Genomic DNA, 24966 nt, shown 5'->3' on the forward strand with positions numbered 1-24966 from the left:
GGCTCTGTCTTGACACAATACTAATAATTTTGGAGGGCGAATATGAAAAGAAGTAATTTTAAATTCGGGCCTGAAAGTGAAGCACTTAACGCAGCTTTTGTAAATATTGAACTGGATTTTACATTTCCGTTATATTTTCGAGGCTTCTAACAAAACAACAATGGAATTACGTCCTTACAAGAAAGCAACGTCTAAAAAGAGGTTTTACATTTTTAGATTTATCGTGGACACGTGTCATTTTTGGCGTGGGCAGCGTCCAAAACGCCGTGACGCTCCAAGTGATCGCCATTTCATCAATAGATGATATCACTTCAACTAGAAATAACTGTCACCTTGCCGGTCACACGATTTCATATTACCAGAGCTACCATAGATTATCAAGAGCACACTCTACACATGCGTTGTGAAAGTCGCTTCTTAGGTTTGGAAAAATGGCAAGCGAGAGTATACATAGATTTACAACTTCTAAAATGAATTTTTATTCTGGACACGCAGGATAATACTAGTGATTTCGTTCTCTTTTCTCTATATGAAAATGTCTTTTAAAAAGCTAATGATCTGAGTCGCATACTTAGCTGTGATTACTCTTAACGAACCCACTGCTTTGCTATTGTCGCAAGCTTCCACAAAAATATTCAGCCTCCAGTTGTCAATTTTGAAATAGGAGAAGCTACTTCTGTACACGTGCCGATAATTTTCTCTCTCTCAAAAGCAACGCAATCTCAATTCTGGAAGTATTATTTTGATCACACCTCCAGGTCCAAAAGTTAACATCTTCCGATTAAACAATGCACGACATTTACATTTCGTCATTGTCCCACATCGAGTGCATATAATAACATAGAAGCAATGCGTATGGGAAAACCAGCCAAATGATCAAGTCAGGAAGCAGCTATTCAAGGAAGAGAAAGAGGCGTAGGGAAATAGTAACTACCTATAGTATATAAAATACGTGATGACTTCGACGGCGACGCTAAATTAAAGGAAATACATTATTGTCATAATCGCCAAGAAGTGGGACATAACTGACTTGAAAAACAACATACCAGTCACAATACTGTTCGTTGCCTCAAAAATATTTATTACCGCAATCGCTAATCGAATGACAGAAAAGTTAAGACCCATCTCCAAGGGGCGAGCTTTGGGGGCGAGCTTTCACTGTGTAGTTTTCCCAGAGACAAGTCAGGCTCGGCGCGCTGCTGCGACATCTTTTCACGATCATCCAGTCAGTGAATGTAGCTAGAGGGCCGCCATCGCGCGAAGCGCACTCAACGCAATAATAGCCGTCGCGTAGGGTGGCGCTTAAACGGCTTGCACACTTAAGCATTCTATCGTCGCAACAACGCGATTGCTCGCCCTGGCTGCCGGGCGTAAACGAAAGGGCTATGGCATAGTACGGAATGGCCCCCAAGCGACGAAAAGCGTCAAGTAGAATACAGAGGTAAGATACGGCATCATACATTTTGTTCCTGAGTAGCAACAAGGTCACTGCATTCGTTCACCAGTCACTGCATTATTGGCATTTGTCACAGCAGTTTATTTTTGTGTTCGACTAACGTTTTTCCTCCCTCCAGCCTTACGAGACATTATTTTAGTAGAGTTGTACACATGGCTTGATTTAAAAGTTGTCCCTGCACAATAAGTGGGCAGTGACGGGAGACGAAACACGGCGACTGGCCATGAAGACGTAGATTGTCTGTGCCTATTTACTCGCTTTAGAATATTACAAATGCTGCCGCATCGCAAGCGACGCGAGAAGATTGATTCTTATTCTATACGTGATACGCGTTACAACGAGCGAACCGCTGAATCTCTGCAGGAAGTGAACACTTTCATTCACTTCACATAACCAGCCGCCACCGCGCTGCTCTCGGCAGCGGCAGCTTTTCCAAACGACGCCCCTGCCGTTACAAGGTCACGTGCTAGGTTCGATCCTTCATTTTACTGTGCTTCATTACAAACGTCACGATTCGCGCCTTATGAAATGCTTCTCCTCAAAGTAATTGTAAAAATCTCGCAACAACACGGTGGCAGTGGCCATTGTCAATGGCGGCGCTACCAGAACAAGTTCTGAACGCTGATTGTCGTATGTCACTCGGACGCGGGCAAGCTGCAGCAGCCGGGATAAAATAGCTGGCATCGCTCAATCGAGTACAAACAGCACCTCCTCGCACCGCTCGTGCATTGGAAACGTCGCAGGGAAAAGTTATCGAATTATGCGCAGGTTTCTTGTCTTATGGATTTCGGAATTCAGAACTCTGTCTGCGAAAGCAGCCTGCGATACCGACTCGGCAGTCTTGTTAATGACCAAAAGAAAGAACGCCATATTTATTCAAGTTTTAAACACGTTCGCATAATACATCCAGCCCTTATCTAATGCCGGTCAAAGATTACGAGAAAGCCTCCACTCAACCTCAATACCTAGGTACTACAGCTTCTGCATTTGAATGGAAACGGAACGCAACGTCCGCGCACTATCGCTAAAAACGTATGGTGGTTTAAAATAATCTTGAACGCTAAATCCACTACGGCGGACTTCATAGTCCACGCGAATTTATTAATGCTCTACCCCATAAATCATTATGTATTCGACCAAGTCGAACTCTCAGCTTTCATTGCGGGAATTGCGGAACGAGGTTGTTAATACGCATTATTAAAAACGTTTGAAAATACTCTTAGCATTGCGCACCCAGCATAACCACACAGATAAAAAAAAAGTATAAACTTCAAATCAATAAAGGCGTCAGGCTCGGAGGCATGATCTCAGTACAACTTAACTCTGCAGTTTTAGGAGTTATTCAGATTTCTGTTGGGACCTGTTTGAGCTAAGAAGCCAAATGACGAATATTTGAATTGCCTGCAATTCTGCCATGAAATTGCTTTTTTTATGTACGTCAGGGCGAAGAGCGGAAAATATTCGGAAGTATCTGTCACACTTTTGTCTGTGGACACCTGAACCGCGCCGTAAGGGAAGGGAGGAAGGGGGAGTTAAAGCGGAAAGAGAGAAAGAGGAGCCGTAGTGGAGGGCTACGGAGTAATTTCGACCACCTGGAGATATTTAACGTGCGCTGACATCGCACAGCACACGGACGCCTCTCACGCGAGTCTTAGGCTTTCTGGGCAGGGTCACACTTAAGGCATAAGCCTTTATAAGATTATCGTCTTAGCAGGATCTGAGCGCTCGCGAGATGTGTCCTTGAAATTCTACGTGATATCGGCGGGGTCTATTTAACCTTTCAGAAAAAATCATCCTCCACCGGGAATCTAACTTCTACCCTTCCGCTCACTAGACGAGTGCTTTAACCAACTACGCCATTGTGAGCACGCATAAAATATATCTTAGTCATCCTTGTCTAGCGTTCCGGCCGTGCCCGTGGCAACGTAGATAGGCAACGACGGCGCCTTAAACCCACTTTCCAGGAAGGTGCGTGGCGCACGCCATCTGCCGCCAGATATGAAAACTAAGCGCCACAACGAGGGTGCGCCATCGCCGTCGAGTTTAGCTGTTCACCTCGAATCTGGCACGGAAGAAGCATGTGTGTGATGAGCGTGGTTCTAGCAATTAAGGACTATAGTGGAACCAGGCCTGAAGGCTTTCGCCTTATTGCTCTTATGGGATTTAGATTGCCTCAAGAATTATTTCAACGGGGCGTTGTTATTGAACGCACTTGCTTCTTCGCATATCGTAACGTCCCACTACAACAATAAATATATGCGCAGATGCTTCCTTTGAACGTTATCGCTTTGCCGATATTTATTGTCCACTGGGTTCATAGTAAAGTTATCAGTAAGGTTCCCAGTCCAAGACAAAATATAAAAAACAAAATAGAAGGTTCATAGTAAACTTATCAATAAGGCTCCAGTCCAAGACAAAATATAAAAACAAAATAGATGGGCGTGTCACCACTTCAAACCATTGTATTTTTTAAGACCGGGCAAAAAGCACACACTAATACTTTATAAGCGTAAGTGCCGGATAAACATTAAAAATTCATATTTTACTTTGAACCTGAATATTAATTAACACATTTGATTATGTTTATGTCAGTGTATTACAATATTCCACAGTTGTCGCACAAGAGCGTTGCACGGAAATAAATTGAGATCCGCTAACGAATTTATATCCGCTAAATGAGAATCTTATAGGCAGGCTTGCATAGAGAAAATCAGGATGTTACAGTTGGTAATTCATCTAAATCGAATAATCTAACCACATTTTAAAAACTGGGAAAAGACACTGGCGCAAAAAATTGATACACACAAAAGAGAGAGACAAGGGCACAACGAACAGGTGTGTGTGTGTTTGTTTGTGTTAATTGTTTGCGCCAGGGTATTTTCCCACTTTTTAAAAGATGTCAGGCCAACTAGCCCAGCAACATGCTTTATTTATCTTTCCAGTTGAAAGTAATGAATTCTTCTGGCGACCTAAATTTTGTTTGGCAAAAGTGCCGTTTTCTATGCTATATTTAGATCCCAGTCTCGTGCGCGTGCCTTTCCGGCGCCTGTATTGAACCAGATTTCCGTCAATATTTTGCGTCACATATACCGTGCACAGAACACCCACATAAGCTGCGCCTACGGAGTATTGAGCGCCGAGCACCAAAGCTGTGTTGCCGCGGCGGCAATTGAATTCATGAGCGCCAGTGGCCAGGATGAATTTCTCACGCTGTGTATTGCCAAACGGGAGCCGAAAATGCATTTCTCGAAGCCCTATGTAAAGCACCAATCGAAGCCATGTGAGGGCCGCAGTTCTTGTTCATTCAGTGTGAGATCGTATTCGCCCCTTTCGTCCGGCGAGTCTGGCACCGAAGCGAAATGCTTCCGCCGCGTTTCGATCGCCGACTGCCGGGTGCTCGATCCTCCGCGCTCTGCCCACGCCCGCGCGCTTTTTCCGAACTGGTTTCAGCGCCCCCTGGTGTCTTGGCGGGATCGCCTTCTGGCCTTTCGACACCAGCCAGACGTAGTTTGTGAGTTGCCTCCGCAGGCGCGAGTGGCGCCACCGTCGAGCCCGCCGTACCACCTCCCGCTCGTCACACAGCACTCCTGCCACCTGAGAGTCATTCGGGAAGAGTACTTGATTTCGCGCCGTGCCGGCGTGCGAATCGGCCTTCTCTCGCACAGTTGCACTGACTTTTCCCGGTGTTTTGCTTTGTTGTTCACAGGATTCCATCACCGCATAGCCGTTTTCGAACAGCATGTGAAAAGATCTCTCGGCTCCTGAACAGGTCAGTGCAAGCAGCGCCTCCGATTAAGTTCTGTGGATCTCCTTGTCACATCTACTAAGTATGAAATAATCTAGCCTATAACAGCTCATTTTATATAGTACTGTAGTCCCTTTCGGTTCTATAGTAAAACGTTGCGCACTTCTAGTATCAACCACGGGATGTCGATCCGGTCATTTTGTGCTGCTTGGGGGGCATCGAGGGTGTAAATATTATAGAATAATGCATTATTCATGATACAGAAAATATTCTGTTGGAAACTTCAGCTCTAGCTTGGATGTATTCACAATTATCAAAACCTGGTTAATTTCCACCTGTTTTCATTTCTCTTTAAGTCTGCCATTGCTAATCCCATTCAATAAAATCTGCGCATTTGCTTTCTTCCATCCTCCTAGAAAGTGCGCGAAGAAAATTTTTAAAAAATTGTAAAAGAATTCAAATTGCCATTGATAGCTTCTCAGTTCTTGTTACAGTAAAAGGCTCTAGAAATGTTGCAGCAAAATTTTCAACCATGTCTAAAGGATTTATAACGCCACTAGGATGACATTCCGGCATCAGACACTAAATTGCACTGTTTGTGTAAATGAAGTACTCCGCGCTTTTACCCACAGTCGCGTCTAGTGCTCCAACATTCAAGTATTTTGGCAGTGTGAATATTTTATTGTATAAGAACTGTAATAGCTAAAGACTGCATTTTTTCTACGATGTTTTAGCACTTTGCATCAAGGATGTATGAATTTTCGAAACCGTCACCAACACCTTGTACTACATAGTAACATCTTTCACTGCCCTTAATAAATCTTACAGCTAAGAAGCTTTGCTCCTGAGCCGGTCCAAGTTGCCTAAATGCATTGCAACTGCTCAAAATGTCTTTAAATTAGAAACACAGTTCTCCGTTCAGTTGACATGACGTCTATGAGTAATTAAGTAGCTCACCAACATGACAGGAAAGAACCTTCTGGGCTCTAACGTTTTGGCAATGACTGCACAGGGTCAAAAAGGTATTGGCTGCACATTTAGCTTCTCCTGCCGAAAATTCTCCAGTCCTTCCAGCAGACGTTTTCTGCGTAAAAAAATAAAAAAACAGTATGAATGTAGTCGTAAGAAACCCGTGTAGCGTAATTTTACCTCTTTGACTGAGCCTCTGGAAAAACACGCGCCAGTGCACTATACGAAATACCCAGCACCGTATTGCACAAAGGTTTGCCTGCCGTAGTACACTACGTCCCGCAGCGTTACAATGCGCGTACATTGCGTACAGGTTGAAGTTAGCCTGTACATGAACTGCTTGCCGCGTTAACCACATAGCCGCTGCTTTGACTGAAAGAGTGTTTTTAGAAGAAACAAAACGCAGCAAATGAGATGCACCTACCGCCTCGACATGTCATTTTTACGCACTAACTCTGCCGACGTCGGCAATGTGTTTGTTTGCGGACGTCCAGGGTTAAGCAAGTTTGCCATCCGCTCTCAGTAGTGGATCACAGTGTCCATCTCAAGGTAATGACTGTGAACTGAGCGTCATAAAAATCAGTTTTGTACCTCCAGTTTTCTGACAGATAAAATATTTAGGCGAAAGCCTTTAATGGCTCATGCTGTCGTGGACAAAGTGTGTCCCGCTTTTACGGCGTTCTGATTGGCCGAGGCGGGATGCGTCCCTGCAAAATGCAATACCACAATACAACGCGCGCAATACAACGCGCGCCTAGGATCGCCACCCAACAGGAGAGTTGGTGTACTGTCCAAACTCACATTTGCCGGAGAAAGTGTAATAGACACTATGCCTTTCCTTTCCTGTAAACGAAGTATAATTACATACAGCACTGCAACGAATGCCGACAAGAGGCTAGCGATGGGAGGCAAATTATAGGATAGGAAGGGTAAGCCTTCAGTGTCCCTCTAATTTTAAGACGAAAGCCTTTGATGGCCTATACTGTCATGGACAAAGTGTGTCCCGCTTTTGTGACGGCATGTCGCGTGGTGCAACGTTTATAAAAAGTATCTATAAACGTTGGCGTGGTGTTCCTTGGCGCACGTTCAAGTGTGGGATTGCAGATGGCAGGAACGCTTGACGAGATGAGGCTTTTCAGGCTTTCGCCTTTCAATATTTTAGTCACTAAAATCCCTCGTAATTTTTTATTTGGCTTCCAACTAATCGTCAATGGATACAAAATATGAAATAAAGATATTCCTTGTTAACCAACAAAATTGTATGAAGCATTTCTCAATGTCTGAAGACGGCACCGATGGCGTGAGGGCGCCTTTGCTTTTCGCTATAAAAAAAGAAGGCCTAATTACTGTAAGGTGTGAGAGCCACGTTTGTATAAATTTGAAGTTATTGAAGCGCAATATAAAATAGTTTCAGTCTACCAAGAATGAATAAGGCTTACCAAAAGTCGACTCTAGGGGCATAAAACTTAATGCGCACAAGCAGAAATTGAGCTTGGCCCCGCCGATGTGGTACAGTGGTAAGACGCCCGACTACTGTCCGGAATACCCGGGTTCGAACCCGGCCTCGGCGGCTGCGTTTCGATGGAGGCGAAACGATGTCAGCGATGTCAGCGCACGTTAAAGATCCCCAGGTGATCGAAACTACTCCGTAGCCCTCCACTACGGCTCCTCTTTCTCTCTTTCCACTTTCACTCCCACCTTCCTCCCTTCCCTTACGGTGCGGTTCAGATGTCCACAGACACAAGTGTGACAGATACTGCGCCTTTCCTTTCCTGTGAACCAATTATTATTATTATTAAATTGAGCTTGTGGGATGGAAGCAAAAAAAAAAAGCTGTCCGCGACATCAGACACAGGTATGTGTGGGAATTTGAAAATGGAGTTATCTCTGCGTGCCCGGCTTAAAGTCATCCAACTAGTGAAAAATTAATAATTAGACTAAGAAGTGTGTAGTTGACTACTGAGAATGAGAATTATTAACCGCTAGGGAATCGTAACGTTGGTGAGGGATGATTGAGCGATTAAGCATATAATAGAGCAATAAGATGCAATTTAGCGCCACCTATTGACGTGCCTAGATAGGGAGACTGATATTAGTGAGGGGGCGGGGGGTCACTATACTTCCTCCACGGAGCAGCTGAATAAAACTGTGAATGTGCTACTTAGGTAGCTTTAATTACCAGAGCCTCCAGTGTATTTCCGAATTGAGTGTAGTGTATTTCTGTATTGATGCCGTAGAAACTTTCTGCGCTATTTCATGTACTTCAACGCATGTAGATTGTTACTAGAGGCAAGCTGCGCAGTATTCTTTTGCTCTTTTGAAATCGACAACAACTTCGCTCTGTGTTCCTGCAAACTGCTCTGTCAGCAGTTGTGCGCCATCTCTTCATTCCCTACGGAGCCACCGTAGGAGCAAATATATCATGACATGGAGAGCAAATTGTTTCCGTCCATGACAGCACTGGCTGCTAGCCGGTCATTTCAAGCGGTGATCAATAACCGATCACGTGTTATAATGGAAACGTTACTCAGGGCAGCAAGATTCCGGCCTTTCTTTCACCAACTGGCAAGCGAAGTTAATGAGGCGCCTTCAATCGGCTCAGCCTTTGTGCCCCGCATGAAAACATCTTTCTGGGAGTTTCATCATTTCGTGATTGGAAGCCGGGTGGTGCAGGGGTAAGACGCTCCAGTACTGTGCCGGAGTTCCTGGATTTGAACCCGACCTCAGCGGCTGCGTTTCGATGTAGGCGAAACGACGTGGCGTCCGTGTGCTGTGCGATGCCAGTGCACGTTAAAGATCCCCAGGTGGTCGAAGTTACTCCGTAGCCCTCCAATACGGCTCTTTTACTCCCACCTTCCTCCCTTCCCTTAAGGCGCGGTTAAGGTGTCCCCAGAGCAACTGTGACAGATAGTGCACCTTTCCCGTCCTGTGAACCAATTATTATTATTATTATTAATTATTATTATTATTATTATTATTATTATTATTATTATTATTATTATTATTATTATTATTATTATTATTATTATTATTATTATTATTATTATTATTATTATTATTATTATTATTATTATTAATCTCACGCTAGGAACTTTCCGCCGCCTATTGTGTTGAATAAAGTAGTAAAGGGCTCCGGAAGGCCCGATAGTCCAAGCCCGGCCCGGCCAGCAGGCCGTACCGGACCGGAACATCAGCTCTTTGTCTGAGCCATGGGAGGTTCGGCCCGAGTTCGGGCTTAAATCTTATGGCCCTAGTTGGGCTTGCACACATACAGAGAGAGTCAACGTCCGACTTTTTATCCACTATGACAGGAGTAGTGTTGGGGTGTTATAGTAGCGAGAAGTAATAAATAAAGGAATATAGCGCGTTGCAGAAAAAGAACGAAGGCTTTGTTGGTTTATTTAGTTAATTAATTAATTATTGCACCACCCCGGTGCCTCAGTGCTTGAAGCGCTCGACTGCCAGCCCGTGGTACTCAGGTTTGATAATGGCCACGGCTGCCCCTCTTCGACCGAGACGGTCAGCATGACAATTGTGGACTATGCTGTGGCAGTATATATTATAAGAACCCTGCAGGTAGTCGAAATGACCCCCCCCCTCCCATGCACACACACACTATGGCGTCCTTCATAGGCTGAGTAGCCTTGGGACGTGCAAGGGCAGTCGTTTTTCGTCTGTACGTTAAAATGCGGCAAGCTCGGGTATGAATTCCACACGTGAAAATGTGTTCAGCAAAACATTTCGTTCCACTATATATATATATATATGTATATATATATATATATTCGAGGAAATTTTCACGTTTTCACGGTTAGATATCGCAAGCCTCACAAGGCGAAGTAGTTTATTACATGCGGATACAGTAATTTTCATCTCCCTCCTGGAACTTCCGAATTCTTATGTGTCAGGGGTCCTCAAACACTTTTGCCTCAAGGAACTCCAACAGCCGTAAATATGAACCAAAGTGCCCCCACCTCCCGCCCCCTCTCACTGTCAATCGATTTTCCTTGTGCATAGACCTGTCCCGGTTGTTTTATGTAGTTTAGTACTTTCTTCAGCATTCGTCCACTTACGAAGCTAGTATCCGACAATGTAAAGCTTCAGAAATGTTTCAACAAACCAGGTGCTGCGTCTGGTGTGCACGTGTAGAAAGTCAGATGCGGAGGTTGCAGTCGAATGGTACCTCACGCATTCGAAAACAGCCGCCCGCAGGACCCAGCTTGAGAACCCCTGCTCTATGTTAGCTCTTTGCGTCCACATGATCATTACTCGAAATGTCGTCCGGGCGAACACGCCTAATAATTTCTTTTTGCTCTCAAAAAATGTTCAGGCATAACTGCGATTTAAACTTTTATGTCGGCCAGCTCTTTCTTTCTGTGGTAGGAGTTTACTTGCTAAAAGTGAGCAATTTACCTCATGCATTTAGGACGAGCCCGGGCCGGGCTTCCTCGCGAGCTTTGTGCTCCGGGCAGGGCAAAGTAGAGCGTCAAGTTTACAGGCCAGAGCAGGGCTCGAGCTTTGAGTCTCGGGCCCTGGCCGGGCACGGGCCTTAGGTTCAGACCCGTGCAGTGCTCTACTATATATGAACATCGACCGATCACCCGCAGATGATCCCAAGAGGCTTGAACAGATTGCAGTATATGCATCCTGATTGAAGCTTAAGCTATAAATGCCGCTGACTTTAGCTTATGAAGCTCACGAGATTTTACGCTGGGTGAATAAAGAAACAAAGGCAAGTATTAAGCGAACATTTTATACCCAGCTAAAATGAGAAATTACATGCTTATGCTACAAAAACATTATTATTCAAAGAAAGTTTCATTGCACTGAAAATGTGCATCAAACATCAAGAAAATTTTCAGGTACCAAACTCCTGTATAGGGAAATATATTGAAGGTATACTTTTGCAAAAGGCTCCTATGCATGTAAAATGTCATTTCTAGATTGCAACACAATAATTACGAGTGCGGCATTCTACATTTTAGGATAAGGAACAACGCCACAGATATCACGCGGAAGGATTTAACGATTTTGTTCCGAGTTTTTTATTTATGCGACCTACATGCACAGCATAAAAACAGCAAAACAACCGATGCTTCATTTCATGCTAACAACTAATAGAAAAGTTTGGTTCACAAAGCGTATCTTGACGACTGAATGCAAATTTATGAATACATAAAGATGGACGTAAAAGGCTTGCACAGAATGCTAGTTTTGTTTTCACGTTCCTTTTTCTTGACATTGCTAAATTACAAAATATAGCAAGGAGAACACCGGTTCCATGCCCTCTTAGCACGTAAATCCATCCCAACTCATTTATATTGATTGGCTCTGCATACGAGTGGTCCATCAGTATGCAATCCATTCACTATGATTACTCCCCAGCAAAACTGGTATGACGAAGTTGTGAACTAAATTATCCGGGTATTTTAATGTTCAGTTGAAAAATAAAATATTAGAATTCAAAGGTACGACAATCCCTACTCGCATTTTACCACCGTTTTTGTTGCTTCAGTCTTGGGGTCTTAGCTCTTTCTGAGTATCATTTTCTTCATAGCCGCTAACCTATATAGTAAACGTTTCAGAGGAAAGAAGAATATTCTTCTTCACGTCTTGTATTTTCAATCTATTAGCGAAGCCCGGGGCCTATTGACGCACGTGGCATTCTTAGCCTCCCCCATAATTTCCCCTCCACTTCGCTTATATTTCTTCTAAGTTTGCTTCTTACAGCATGCACACTAGACTCTGCGATGAAAGAGTTAAGCATGAATTTCAGCTGGAAAAGGTAGTAGCCTTTAAACATGATGTTCGAAGTTTCGTGCTTCCAGCCTGGTATCAGGTATAAGAACTAGCGAAAGAAAGTACTACCAAACCCAAGAGGATGTAAAGAAGGAGTGATCCATTAGTCTGTTCAGCCTAGGTATTTGGTCAATTTTATACCGGCCGACACGGGGCGCTGTTTGAGATGTTTTTCAATGAGCCTAAGATCGCAATAGAGAACAGTACGATAAAAATTATGAAAGCGGCTGGTGAGCGATTCCTATGAATAGAAGCCCCGACCGTGTTCCCGCAGAGTGAGCAAAGCTTTTTGTATAGAAAAGCAGTTCATTCTGCCATTGACAACTCGGTTTTCCTGTAAAACCTTGCAGCAGGCCTTATTGAATTCTTCCCATAAATCCGTCAACACGTTTACAAGTAACTGGTTTTCTCTCCACACAGTTTTGTTAGGACCCTAGGCGCAGTCAACGTTTGCGATGTGCTTTGTTTTTGCTTTCATTGAACTGAAAGGAACGTGTTTTCCGTTTCCTACCTCTGGGCCTTTTATGCCACATTTCATATTCTGTTGTAATACATTTTAAAGAACAGTTCTTCACTTTTATCGCTGTGAGCCTATCTTCTCTTTAATCGTCTTCATTTTATCTCGTATGTCATCACCAGAGGACGCATTTTAGGCGCTAAAGCTGCACATTTTAGGCACCAAACGTAGTTAGGTAATGTTGCATCTCAGACACAAAATGAAGAGAAATGTGCACTAAAACATTATCCAAAGCGCACACTAAATATGCCCTTTCATTGTGAATATCTGTCGTAAAATTAAAAACAAAACAAAACCAGGAGTGAGGATTTGTGAACTTAAGAAAGCCGCGAACCTTAGAAGGAGATTTGAAAAGACGGCTCACAGCATACCCTACATGGCACATGCTTCGGTAAATAAAGCCCAGTAGGCGATCGCTTACAGACTAGGAAATTATTTGGAAATAGTGCAGTCAGCCCATTCAAAACACATCTGACGTGCCTGAAAGCATACAATAAAGTGCAAATATAGCTCCTGGAAGCTGTCGTGGTACTTACTAAAAGACGACGTGATCCATACGTTTAACGCCATAATTACCCTATCATGCTATAAAAATAAATCATGCAGTGAACGTTTTAACAGAAGGAGATGACGTAAGGGAGGAAGATAAAGTTCAAATTTTGAATTATCTGATGTAAGATCTCAAGGTATTTACTCCTACATGAAATAAATTTAATCATGTTGGACATGCACGATGCTTCAGCATTGGCAAATAGGTTGCCATTTATGCAAATATTGTTTTGGGGTTAGCGTCTTCAAGCGTCTGAGACCACGCCTACTTCTACTGGTACTTATCACTAGAAAGGTCGCTACACCCGAAATACCTGATGCGAGAAATTGTTGCCGTACATTGCAGGTTTACAATAAATATGGCGGTAAAAATGCTTTGTTTTGCGCGGGCCTACGTACCGACATCTGCTTTGGGCCCATGATAAACGCCCATCCAGAAACAGCCGCTAAACCTGAAAAGCGTTAGCAAGTAAGCATCATCCCCTGCTTGATAGGCTCCATGCTATGCCCCGTCTCGCTCAAAAGGTCGCTAAAAATGAATGAATGTTACGTAAGTATGCCTGAAATTTGAAACATCCAATGCCTTAACTCCTCGCTATCTCAGCATGTAAGCCAGCAATGGACCTCTCCCGGCCTACGTCACAAATGACGTTTCGGAGGAGGGGCGAAGGAGGCTACCGCCCCTTGGTGGGCAAAACATTCCGTTGCTCGTGGCATGGTGCGGAGGATTTAGTCTCGTATGGTGACAACTTGCGGTGTTTTTCGCAACGCCATCAAGATCCCGCATGGTGTGATGCGATATTCGATCGCAGATGACCAACTACATATTTTTTCCGTTCTATACGCGGTCCAAATATGTTTTTCAGCTGTACAAAGAGCCAAGCGACAAACGTCGTGCGCCGGCAGGTCTCGACATTGTTCTCGACCGTAAGGACATTTTTCTGGTATACAAGTGCGTTCGCGTAATTTTGGGAAAAAGAACAAGCACTCATTAGTTTGCTTTATTGCCCTTCCAAACGAATCGGGCTGAATGCTGGCCAATCACACTCTAAAAGGCCCGGGTGGCATGCGATCAATTGCAGCGCTTTTAGAGATTCTTGCTCGGCATTGAATTTATTCAAGTTCAGCAGGCCATGTTGAAGGAGCTAGCTCTCTCACCAAACGGTTCCCAAGGTCATGCCAGCGGCATGATCGGAGAAGTACAACAGCAGCCCTTGACGGAATCGTTATATAGCTCGTTCAAAAGCTATCGCGTCCCAAGCGAAAAGTGTTTTTACTGAAATCATTCAAGCGCCCTTATGAATATTTGTGCGACTTGCATGAATAGTAATTTGTGGTACAAATCGCGCTTTGTTACTTTCCGTACCACATGACTCATTCGCGTGTTATTTCTAGGTTCCTTGTAACACAGTTTTGGTGACAGTACTACACGACTAGGCGGAAATAAATTTTTTTCTTTGTCTGGCCGAACATAACAAAAACTAAAAATGTCTGTACTTGGGATGGAAATCACCAGCCAAGCACGAAGCTCGTGCGTGCGCTGTTGTTTTCACTCATAACTGCCTACGCTTCGTGGGGCTCACAGTCTATTATGTAAAGATAAAAAAAAAAAAAAAGAATAGAAAATGATGCTTGTAATATGCCTGTATTGACTCGTTTTTCAGCATGCTTACGCCCTGTGAGTTTCAAGCATTTGGTAGGACGTCAGGTCGTCCGCAAGCGGCCGTGCCAGTTCATTGAACAAAAATAATTGCATGCATGCTTGCCGAGACTGTCATCTTTTTCAAGGCGAAAATTGCTAATAGGTGCGGGTACTAAGAAGTGCCGCATATTATGCCGGCTGCGAATATGGCTATCGCAAGATTTGAAGCAAAAATTGCACAGCAGCGGGCAGCTTCCCGCCGCTCCTTGCAGCGGGGATACCCGACTGAAAGGAGCGCTTTTGCCCACCAAGCCGGGTGGTCACGTGCCTCCCTGACGTCACATTGTTTGCAAACAAGGAGAGGTCTATTGTTCTTGACGACTGGCCGAGCATTAAAAACCGATGGCTTTCGTGCAAGAGGAACTGCAGCTTGGCGCGAATATTTTCGGCAACTAATTGTGTAGGAGGCAAAGCAACAATTATTTGCTCTGTGCACCTTCTCGATTAGTCCAACGTTGGTAGTGAGCATAGTGAGGATTACGAATTTCTATTTTTGGTTTCCTAATAGTGGTCGCGAGAAAAGGGAAGTAGCGCAGGTACACCAAGTTCGTTGGAGATTAGCGTAAGAGAGCGCACCTTCAGCCCTCCTGACTGAAGCGCTTCATAACCTGAGAAACTATCAATGACGGTCATTAGGTGAGAACGATGACAGTTGTGGCATTCATGGCCTCCAGCTGCCTTTCCCAACGTGTCATGACAGGCTTCGGTGGAGGCACACTATCGGCAAATACTCTTTAGACGAACACGAGGGAGAAGTACAGTACTCTCAAAACACTTCCTTGACTGAAGTAATAATTTCGTCAACATCCTTGAAATCCTTTCGCAATTCACAAATACGGTGAACCTGATTAACTGAGCCGGCGGCATGGATCGTCTCCAGGTAGTACGCCATCAGCGGAAGTGGGGGAATTGTCCATATATAGCTGCACGAATGTAAAAGAAGCAAAATGCTGCTTTCGCGTTTATTGTTCGCTAATTTAATATAGACTGATGTCGTAAATTGTTAAAATGCACAAAGCACCTGTCGCAAAGGTCCAACCTCACTTCTGTTACCTCCATACAAACTCTGCAAAGTTTTCAAAAGTTGCAGGTGGTAGCATAGCAAAATGACGGCTCCATTAGAGCTGAAAGGGGGGGGGGGGGGCAGAATCGAAAGTGCAACTCCAAAGATCTTCTAAAACAAAACCTTCACTCGGCCGTCGAAGCAATATCAGTCAAAGCGAGCGGCATCAATACCAGTGGGTGTCGGTAGAAGTGCCACACAGGATATCAACGAGTTCTCATTGAGCTGCAGCAAGCGGCTCTCGCTAGGAAGACCGCCGTAATGCTTTTACGCAAAGTACGCAAAAGCGGCAACCCTTTCGCTAACGCTACCTATATGTTAGCGTTCTGCTCATGCTCATTTTGGACATGTTACACCTTCAAGCACGCAATCACGCTAGACGCTGTATATTTCCCGAAGGCAGCAGCCAAGAAAATTTTCTTAGGCATGAAAACGAGCTGTGCCTCTTGCTCGCGCCACTTCCCTTTATCCTTCGCATGAGGTCTAGAATGTTAAAAACGCTGCAGCAGGAAAAAAATAGGAGCGCCGAGTATTTCATGATTGATTGATTGATTGATTGATTGATTGATTGATTGATTGATTGATTGATTGATTGATTGATTGATTGATTGATTGATTGATTGATTGATTGATTGATTGATTGATTGATTGATTGATTGATTGATTGATTGATTGATTGAACATACTTGCTCTGGTGTGTACATGAAGGAAGAAACGTATGCACATACAGCAGTGGGAAAATCTGTAGTGATCAATTGCGATAGAACGCCTTCCAACCAGTAAACAAGCCTCGGAGAGTGCCAATACAGCAATACAGGAGAGGGCCAATACGGAGAGTGCCAAAACAGACACAAACGTGGTTTCTCTTCCTTTCTATTTTTATCACGGCTCGGCTGAACAACTCAAGCTTCCGAAGCGGCCAAGAAAGAAGAAATTTTCTCCCAACTTCCTGATTAAGAGACCTCTACAAACTTCTTACTCCAACTGCGTCCTCTAACACGAAAAAAGACGCGTTTGCAGCACGAGTGGGCCAGATAGACTTTTCACGAGGGCAGACTTCCGGGAGTAAAAGTAACTTCAAAAGTTGTGTTATGGATAGGCGGCAGGAAAAGCTCAAAATAGACTTACGCCCTTCGCACAGCCTATTCTTTTTACTCACTGTCGTCAAAACATATCGATCGCCGAAGCTAGATTTCCGTTCGCGAAGAAAAATCAATTTAGCCGCGGTTTTCTCACTTTCACTTGCTCGGCGAAACATCCACGTTTCGGAGCGCAGCTTTCTATCGTTTCATCCCCGCAGCTTGCGATAACAGGACAGACGAGGACCACTAGAAAAAAATAATTGTTTTTCCGCTTCTTACTTATTCCTTTTTTCCTTCTTTTTCCAAGTTTTTGCTATGGCTTCGAGCTACATGATGACACGTGTACAGTTTTAGCCATGGCAAAAGCTCGTGGATGGAAGGAAAGGGGTTACGACCTTACTATTCCCAAAACAAAAGTAGAAAAGTGTTATATTGTTATAAAAACCGACGTGATCAAAAGTTTTAACTTCATTTGCTTTTTAGTTGAGACGAGCTGAAGTTGCTGAAATCATATTTTAAAGATCACGCAGCGCGTTTCGTTCAGCAATCAACCCTCACTGTGCATTGGAGTACTTGGTGCAGGGGCATGCAGTGTAGAAGCATGGGCGTCGCTAGGAGTTTGTTTGGGGGCAGTCCATTGTACGACAAGGGGGGGGGGGGGGGGGGGAGTTGAAAACATTGGAAGAGGTGAGGGCAAGAACCGGTGTGGCTTAGTGGGGTATCCCCTTTCACCCCTTTCACCTGGGGTGACCCCTTTCAAATAACGAAATCAGTCATCCTAGCCTAGAAGTGGTTTCACACTAAAATTCAAAATGTGATTACAAATTTATATCGCGAACAGTTTTTCGTTAGACATAGTGTGAAGAAAATGTTGTCCCAATCATATTCTATTTTTCTCCTCGTTCACAGTAATGCACCCAGAGGAGCATCCCAAAATGTTCCATCTGTATACTACAGATATAGAAACAAACTCCAGGCATCATTTTTTCCGATGTTTCTTCGTCCGTTCACATTTCTAGCACTTTTGCCTTACAAAAGCATGCATAAAGGTCCCACCCAGCTATACTTAATTGCAATAATACAGTCAAGTGAACATGTTTTCAAATATCACAGAGAATAAACAGTTAACCTGTGCGTATATGTTTAGGCGTGTAGCTGGGACTGTTTACACGCTGGTCGCCGCACCTTTAAATTGCTGTGCTTAAGTCATAATGTCATGCTACCACGAAACGCACCCTCATGGTTCTTCCCTTGGCGACCGCATTATTGATGCTCATTGTTTCGCTCTCACTGCAACCTCTTAGCATGACAGTTACCACTTTGGTACTTCATTTCTCCTTTCAGAGTAGAGCGAATAGAATGACGTGGTCCTGAGAATCCTCCTGGTTCTTCCTGTTGCATAGGCCTTCCAGTCGTACAACCCCTCTCTGTAGTCAACCTTTCCAAGCATTATGAAAAAACATCGCCTTCTTATTTCTTTTTAGCCTCTCCCTCTTTGCCTTACAACGTTAAGTGGGAGAGTTCTTCTTTATCCACTCTGCCAGATGCCCGCTGAGGCACTTATGGTCAGTCAACTGGGGATGCCGCTGACGGCAACGGCCTTAAACTAAGAAAAAGGCTAAAAAGAGCTACAAAGTAGCGCATGGTTCTGGGAGAAAAAAAAAGGATCAAATGCACTTTGCTAGTGGCGACGAATCAAGAAGCCTTGACAATTTTATTCTTCACCAGGACTGCTGCTGGACGGAACGGATCCAAATTATTTTTCTTCGTGCGTTCCGCTTGTTCTTTGTCCATCACCTTCGCGGTGAAATAGAGCACCCGCCACATAGTGCAATTCACACGGATCCAATACGGGACTCGACTCGTGCACATGGATCGCCCCCAAGCTGCAAGACTTTAAATAGGCAGTGGTAACTATAAGATGTGGAGCTGCATCGGCGATGTACTCCGGACTAAACCCAAAGACGCCATTCTAATCGCAAACCTACCTTACATGAGTGCACTTCGGTAAGTAGGTCAGAGCGAAAAATCAGCTAGCAAAATTATTTTTAATTCAATTTTTTTTTCCGCCGATAGACGCGTTTTTAGCGGTGGTGCCACATGCACGTAGCCAGAAAGGGCCATGGAACTAATTATTTGTCTAAATTCGGGAAGTATGCAGCGACAATAAATGCGCAAATAAATCAACAGCCACCTTTCTTCAAACAAGCTTTGCGCTTCTTTTTCTCTTTCAGGATTTTCTCCCGTAGCAAGACAATGTCTCTGACAAACTTTCCTTTTCGGCGTGGGCTGCGACTGCCGCATCACACTCGTCTGGAGCAGCACATTGACGCAGTTGTCTACGTTAGCGTGAGTGCCTGTAGCACAAATATCAATCGAAGTGCAACTGCTATCGTCTATTTTAGTGGGATACGGCCACAACACTGGCTGGCCAAGTGCACTGCCTTCAAAGTTTAGCAATTGATAAGGGCTTTCTTCTTTAGAAGAAAACAAGTTAAGACCACAAAATAACGCTTCCCAGAGAAGACTGTCAGCAATATGTTCACAGTTTAAATTTCTATCGATCAAAGGGCAGCCTGATTCCAGATTCTTCTCTTGTGACTCGACGCCGCTAATTCAGAAAGCCTGCGGTCTATTCCTCGTTGCAGCTTTTCTAGTTCTGCTATAAATTTTAAATATTTACACCCGGGTAATTCTGTGCCATAAATTTTTCGTGTAACTGCTGAAGAGTAAATAGTTGTTCTCCTCCATATTAAAAGCAGTGTCGAGCGAAACATAATCAGAGAAGTGATTACAAAAAGAAAAGTGCACACAATATATTAGATTTGTAAAAAAACAGTTGTGAATAACAAAGACGTGTTTTACATTATATAGCCGAATGTTGAACCAAATTATTTTTGCAATACTCTAAGGCATAAGAAGGCATGAAAGGGAGACAATGAGGTGGCACTGACAGCACTTATTTTGCTGCCTACTTTCATGCTGAAATGCGCGCGCATTACACAAGAAGCGGTGCATTTCAAAAATGACGTCTTTGGAAGTCACAGTTCTTAATTTATCTTGTCCTACAAATTCGAAAGACAAAACGTAGTTTCAGCTGCACATCCTTACCTTAAAACGTAATTTTAAGAAAGGGCCCATTTTGCTTCTTAGAATGCGAAAGAATGTTTTTCTCATGCATTTATTCCCCGCTTAAAGGAGTGAAATATCAAAGTGACATTTTTTTTTTTAACTGTACCTCACGTCACGTTTTCAAGGTTTGCCCCCGATCACACCGACGTGAGTCGATAGTCAGGTAGTGAAGCTTCCTTTTATAATTGCTGTACGTTGCAAAGCATTGACTATTTCCAACGATCCTCATTTTCCAGGGAAAGTGGAAAATATAAGGAATATGTTAATTAAGTCTTGAGAAGGGTACTACAACGCAGTTTTTTCTCATGCGTGCCGCTAAGAATGTAGCCTTCACAAAGTTTGCCTACCTATCCTTGGTGCTAGAAAACTGGTGTAGATTTATCTACAAAAGTGTTCATCCACACACATTTAAGAATAACTTCGCGACTTCGGAAACATGCTGTTTTTGAACATAATTTTGCGGTTGTTGTACCTTCAATATTGAATTATTATTTCACCACCGGTCAATTCCATTTCATAACTACGATGTTACATACATCCTACGGGGCCTTTCCACAGGAGAAATGAAAATATAGCATTTTTGTCTTCACAGCATAGCGTGTCTTTACGAAGCATCTGCGGAGCCAAATTTCCATCCGCCCTTGTAAACGAATTTCTACAGACACAATATTCTAATGTAACTGAAGTAGCTCACACGTCATTAAACAGAAGTTTCTCACCAAGATCTATGTCACACCGTGCCGAAGCTGCTTGACGTGTCCCCTTATTTCCACCACATATCTTAGGCCTTCCATTACGTCACACACTGTAGTAACTGGATAAGAGCTCTTTGGATATACTTTAGATATACTTTAGATATACTTTGGGAATGCCCTAAGTCTCCGGGCGCTAGGGATAACATTAAAAGTAGAGAAGCCTGGGTTACCCTGCTGCGAAGCGACGTCCCCGCTGACCAGCAGAAAGCCATCCGCCTGGCGGCTAAGGCCGCGAATAACCAATGTATATTCGCCAGTCCTTAGTCGCGGAGGTTCCAGCCCCCGTTCCTCAGGCCTGCGTGCCAGGAGCGGGGAGTAGGGAGCCTCCTAAATCGGTGGAAATTAAAGTTTTAATCAATCAATAACTGGATAAGAGAGGAAGTTAAGAAAGCAAACAACGGGTGAAGCTGGTTTGAAAAGCATTGTTGGAAAGGGTTGTGTGAGAACGTCGAGCCGCCTTTAGGATGATGAAGGTGTGAAATGCGGTTCTGCGCAGGTGGTGTTCGTCCTCTTTGCGGCCATCATCCTCCTCTTGATAACTACAAGCTGCCGCCGACTGCCGCCTCCGGCTTCCTTATCAGGAGATGAAGAAAGCGCGGATGAGAGCCAGCCTGTGAGGATGGTAGCACGCCTGAAGAAGAGCGGCGCCGGTGTGTGCACTGAACCTTTGGCGCTTCAGAGATCCGTGTAAACGGAGCAAGACAGGGAAACAAAGAGTTCTGTCTAGTGCACCCTGTAAGTACAAATCGGTACTTGAACGTTGTTTAAGCCTTTGTTTTAATATTAATGCAGTTTTGTAAGCCTCTCTCATTTATGCATTTTACTTGTGTTAAAACATGCGATGGAGGCTTATGTCTCTCACACATTTAAAACAGGAGTTTCTTATTTCAAGGGGTGCCAAGAAAAGCTTCTCTTCTTAAAGAAGCGAAAAAAAGAAGGCTCCATATAGTTCAGGATTTCAAATTAATTCAGCCAAAACAAGTACATCTAACACACGTGCTCACCTTGCACATTGCATGATTTGTTTTTCTAATTTATCCTCTATACAGATGCTGAGGCAGGGCAAGAGTTCATTCTCGCTTTCTTGTGGCCAGGTACCTAGTTCATAAGACACTTATTATCTAGCTTTGCTTTCCTAATCTGTGTGATATTCTTCTCGCGGTATAAGTGAAGGTCACAACCTTTGACCTGTAAGATGTAGTAAGCGACGAGCGTATTGAATTTGTCTTGATCTCACAACTCCATCTTTTTACTTACCTCCATCGAAATATGGCAAACATTGGAAGTTGACTGCAGTGCCCATCTCTCAATGAAATTCAAATATAAATTTTATTCCTGCTTATCTCTTGTTATAGCATATTTTTCCTTAGTGGTACCGCTGCTGAGGACCTCAACGTTTTCTGATTGATTGAAAATAAAAACGCCTACTTTACCTGCTAGCTGTATTTATAACTGACAATGTTATTGAATGCGTTATTGACTACATAATTTTCCGGTACGTATTTTTGTCCTGACCATGACATTAACAGGACTGTAGAATGCAAAATATCGCAAAACTCGTAGCTACACTTATGCTATATGGATAACGAGCGCATGCTCTTCAAACCGACAAGCAAAAGAGAACTTAAACATCTGTTCAAATTTTTCAAATAGCTGTTGTGCGCTGTAAAAGCGGAAGTCTTGCTCATTAGACAAAAGTGGAGAAGAGAGCGGGAATCAATGGAAGCTCGTTCTTATATCATGACGTGCCTAAGATCTAACAAGTGTTTCGAGTTGTTCAATGCAATTTGTTAAACGGGTGTGAAAGAAAATACGCCGCTGCCCTCTGTTCGGCTGAGTATTACGCCAAGGCGGACATTTTAGACGCAGTGCAGTAAAAACAACCAAGAAGTAAAGAATGGGGTAACCAACTTTTCCTTTCAGGACTTAGGGAGTAAGTTTACGGGGCCAAGACGAGGACCCTTAGCATTGAATTCGATTCTCGTTTTAAATATTTCTAAACCAGCCTTTTCCTTCTAAATAAGAAACGTAAAGAACCGGCTTTTCGTATTGCACTGAACTGGCCTTGCCATCCATAGAAACAGCGCCAAGACAACAAGGACAAACCCAGGGCACAGGACGAGCGCTGACTAAAACTCAAATGTAAACAACAGGAACAACCAACAGGAGAGACAGTAAACATTGAAAAACAAATTTACCAGAGTTGATTGTGACAGCAACTCCGTTTTTTCGCTGAGGCTAACGATCTCGACTCTTTTTCTGTTAATGCAAAAGACGGACTGCTAGCGAATACATGGTTTATCCCTGAGCTTTCAGCTGCTTCAAGAATTTCGCGTGTGAGCTGATTCATGTATTTGCTCAACAGTTTGTTTTCTCAAAGAACGGCTTGCATTTTTTTCTTTTAAAATCCCTATAAAGTATTCCTGTAATTTTTCTTTCGCAGTTTTACATACATTTAGTGATGTCCTTTCAGGCGTTCATTTAGACATCTTCCTGTCAGGTCTTGTTGACTTCATGTTGTTTGCACAAAATGGAAAACCAACTAGCCCAAGCTTCTATTTTAGCTCGCTTTGCCACTGTTTATTTTGATAAAATGGCATTCATCTGAGCGGTGTCGCCATGGAATTCACGTGAACACTTTCTGTTTCATAAAGCACGTACAATTTCATAGAATTTATTCAAGTGCCCCAGTTTTCTTATTTTGTAGTGAGGGAAGCCTGACTTGAGGGATTTGTAATCTGTTTCAGTGACTGCTTACTAATTTTGAGGAGCAATTAATGAATAAATTTGGAGAGTCGCCTTATTAATGCACCCTGTTTTAAACAATGTCCACTCTACCTTTAAATCAAATTCAAGACACTAAACTGAAGTATTTGGCGCAGTTTTGAAAAGAATAACCTGTACTGAATATACTAAAACAACTGGGTTAACATTTTCACCCCGTTTATGACGCATACCTGCATTGTTTCTGAATGACGCTTTTGATTATTATCACATGAGAAGTTCTTCAATTCCGCATTAATAAAAGGTATTGACGTAGAAGAAAACGAGCAGAGTATTTGTGGATGCTGGGATATCCGAAACGTTAACGTCACAGTCGCATGAGCTCATAATGTGACAATGTTAAATCCCACAGGTCGCCGTGGAAAATGTTCGCTATAAGTATGGTATTCAGTGCATTTTTACTGCTATTTTTTTCAGGACCACACAGCTAAAACCACCCTTTACATTTCACCACCGAGCGACTCCGACCTTGCTCGTCAGTGCCTCGAAGACCATGTGCCTTGTCTCTGGTTAGATCGCTTCTACAAAGCTGTGGTATATGGCTTGCACTGAACACTGGACACCATGAACTTGGAAGAAATACTGCCTGGACTGTGTGCACCGTGATTTTTTGGTGAAAACGGGTCACGTCGTACAAAGCACTAGCTCCGGAAAAGCAGATAAGGCAGTGTGAAAGAGCCCTTGGGTACTGCTCAACATATATACCAGGGCCGATCTTTCAAAGACGAAATACAGGACATGAAACGCTTGTAACGGGCTGAATGAAGGGGAGCACATCTTGCCCTCGTATCATGGTGGGTGACACAAACGTTCATTGGTGCTTTGTGAAAGTTTAATGTGGTAATCTATATAAATAAAAATCAACAAATAATCGCCGAAATGAAGATACAGCAAGTTAAAACTGAGAGCAGTTCCGCACTTTGATATATTCCTAAGATACAGTAGTGCAGCAACAGATATTCTAGATACTGTACTACATGTGTTTTCTACACCATGTATAGGGATAGAGAGTGCCACTCCAGGAATGTTATGGTGTGGTGAACTTCTGCTGGGCGTGCGAGGAGCGTCGGGTAGGCGGAAATGCAGTAGCTCCCAAACACTAAACCCCTCCCCAGTTTTGACACATTCGGTAATATAGCAGACAAGAAACGTGACGTAGTAATATTCAGAAGACACCGCAAACCATGGATGATGCAAAGATCTATATGTTGTTGTCATGCGAATAAAATGGTGTCATATAAAGTGGGGATAAGGACTTCCTGAGGCACCACTATCGTAAGGATATATAAGCCAAAAGCGCAAGGAAAAGCGTCGTTTTCAGAGGCGGAGTACTTCTAATACACCCTTCCTCGTCCTCCGCTCTGGGTTGGGGGTCTCAAATTTGAACCAATAACGTGTACTTTGATAATGGCC

At 43.5% G+C, this 24966-nt stretch overlaps 1 long non-coding RNA gene across 1 annotated transcript; it reads left to right on the forward strand.

Annotated features, from left to right (window-relative positions):
- The first annotated feature begins 5076 nt into the window (after nucleotides 1-5076).
- Nucleotides 5077-24424, forward strand: LOC146176547 (uncharacterized). The gene is made up of 4 exons (XR_014701188.1): nucleotides 5077-5225; nucleotides 19117-19231; nucleotides 21266-21504; nucleotides 23971-24424. It is a non-coding gene; the product is annotated as an uncharacterized LOC146176547 (long non-coding RNA).
- The last annotated feature ends 542 nt before the right edge of the window (nucleotides 24425-24966 follow it).

This window comes from Amblyomma maculatum, chromosome 10 (assembly GCF_055883805.1).
Source record: "Amblyomma maculatum isolate TAMU_Amacu chromosome 10, ASM5588380v1, whole genome shotgun sequence".
Classification (NCBI taxonomy): Eukaryota; Metazoa; Arthropoda; class Arachnida; order Ixodida; family Ixodidae; genus Amblyomma; species Amblyomma maculatum.